The following is a 2,417-nucleotide window of genomic DNA, read 5'->3' on the forward strand; positions in this document are numbered from 1 at the left end:
TGATGCTCTAAGAGTCTCTTACAGTCAATAATAGTGACATTTTGAATACTCAACTTCTTCTTCAACATCTTAGGGTTTCTCTGTAAACAAAGTTACAGGTATATTGTCTTGTTTTTTTGTTGCTCCACTGTTAAATTTTATCTCGTTTAGACAAAATGTATACAAGTTACATGCATACTGAGATTTCCTTTGTTTTTTTACTCCAAGAATCTCCGAGGGTGAAGAACAATGATTTATTAAGAACTCAACTTCTACAACATCTTTGGGATTTTGAACACTCAACTTCTTCTTCAACATCTTAGGGTTTCTCTGTAAACAAAGTTACAGGTATATTGTCTTGTTTTTTTGTTGCTCCACTGTTAAATTTTATCTCGTTTAGACAAAATGTATACAAGTTACATGCATACTGAGCTTTCCTTTGTTTTTTTACTCCAAGAATCTCCGAGGGTGAAGAACAATGATTTATTAAGAACTCAACTTCTACAACATCTTTGGGATTTTGAACACTCAACTTCTTCTTCAACATCTTAGGGTTTCTCTGTAAACAAAGTTACAGGTATATTGTCTTGTTTTTTTGTTGCTCCACTGTTAAATTTTATCTCGTTTAGACAAAATGTATACAAGTTACATGCATACTGAGCTTTCCTTTGTTTTTTTACTCCAAGAATCTCCGAGGGTGAAGAACAATGATTTATTAAGAACTCAACTTCTACAATATCTTTGGGATTTTTTGCAGAGAAAGCCACAGGTATATTGCCATTTTTTACTACTGTTCCATGGTTAAATTTCAACGCATTTGGACAAAGCCTATATAAGTTATATGTATGTGTTGACCCAATATTTCTTTTGTTTTTGTACTACAGGAATCTGTCAGTGAAGGAACAATGGTCTTGCTATAAGTCAACTTCTTGTTCAACATATCTAGGGATCTTTGTGAAAGAAATTACAGGTACAATGTTTCTTTTTTAAATTGATCCATTTAAATTTAATTTCATTTGGAGATAACATTTGCAAATTATACACATGTTGATAGGTAACTTTTGTATTTGGTTGTTACAGATGTCTTCACGGAGGAAAAATATCAGTAGCATACTTGCAGTGGAGGTCTTCAACAGGAAAGATAATGGCGGTAATTGGATTTGTGATAAGTATTATAAGTTGGATTGGATTTTGATGCACCCAAGTACTCGAGGGAGTTTCAAGGTCAAGCGCAAGGATGTTGCAAACCCTAGCAAACATTGGAAAGGTAGAATTCTAGAGTTCAGAAAAGTGTTTAATGGCACAAGTGCAGTAACAGAAGTGTTGATTCAACATGTTTATACGCATAAACAAATCTCTGTACACGACGAGAACAACATTGCAAATTATAAACAAAACAGTAAGTTGTTAAATTTTATCATTGATTATTCTTTTGTATCAGAGTTGTTTTTAAAAGTCTTTGCAGTATTCTAATTCAGTCTTGTTTGATTGACAGCTCTATATCCATCGACTTTGCATGAATGGCAGAATGTGGAATGTTTAAGCGGCAAGATACATGTTTGGCATGAAGAGATAGGTTCTTTGATCTATGATAATACCTCTACAAGTCAACTTGCCACTCAAAATATCTTTTTTTATAATTCATTATATGTGGTAGAAAGCCAGAGATTGCAGCATGTCCCATTGCCGCCATTGTCTAGTGGTGAATGGTTCATTGGTAGCTTGGAGTTGTCAGGAGCTTGCAAGTCGAAGATAAAATCTGACATCAATAGTGCTATGAAACCCACCACAGGCTCCAAAGATGTGCATCTTAATTGGTTTATTCCATTCTCATTGTTTGCACATTTGTTTGGTTCATGTGATGTTTTGAAGAAAACAAAGATTACTTATCAATGCAAGTGTCCATCCGAGGAATGGATGAGTCAGCTATTGGGTGAGTCTTGGGAAGTCAAAAGAACACATTTTGATGAGACGATTGAGTGCAGGGTCAACCAATCTGATATTACATTCAGGTAAAACTTTTTTACTACTTTGCATACCTTGATTTAATTGATATAGGTCTCGCTTAGATGAATTGTTATGTTAGTCGCGTTGATCACTTACCATTATTTTTGTTTTTATTACAGGTATTTCATTGCTAGACAAACTCTGTGCGTTCGCTTTCGATATAGAAGATGGCGACTTTTGCGAGGGGAGTGGATCAGCTTGGATCAAGATATCCGAGATGACACACATACAGCGCTCGTAGATGTGGTAATCTTGTGGAGTGGTCATAATCCTTTCGTAGTCAGTGCAGAGAGTCATTGGCCCATTTATTTTCTGAGACAAGAAATCCAATTAATGTCTAGTGAGCCCCTCTACAACTTCTATTTCAAGTTAGATAATAGAAAAGTCAGGACTCGTAGTGAGCAATCCATGACATGTAAACAATGTGCTTC

At 35.2% G+C, this 2,417-nt stretch overlaps 1 long non-coding RNA gene across 1 annotated transcript; it reads left to right on the forward strand.

The window, feature by feature from the left end:
• The first annotated feature begins 919 nt into the window (after positions 1-919).
• LOC148034978 (uncharacterized) lies at positions 920-1,958 on the forward strand. Its single transcript, XR_015691222.1, has 3 exons — positions 920-949; positions 1,060-1,246; positions 1,475-1,958. It is a non-coding gene; the product is annotated as an uncharacterized LOC148034978 (long non-coding RNA).
• The last annotated feature ends 459 nt before the right edge of the window (positions 1,959-2,417 follow it).

The sequence above is a fragment of the Lygodium microphyllum genome, chromosome 6 (assembly GCF_053477565.2).
Source record: "Lygodium microphyllum isolate KBCC chromosome 6, Lygodium_microphyllum_v1.1.10, whole genome shotgun sequence".
In the NCBI taxonomy this organism is placed as follows: domain Eukaryota; kingdom Viridiplantae; phylum Streptophyta; class Polypodiopsida; order Schizaeales; family Lygodiaceae; genus Lygodium; species Lygodium microphyllum.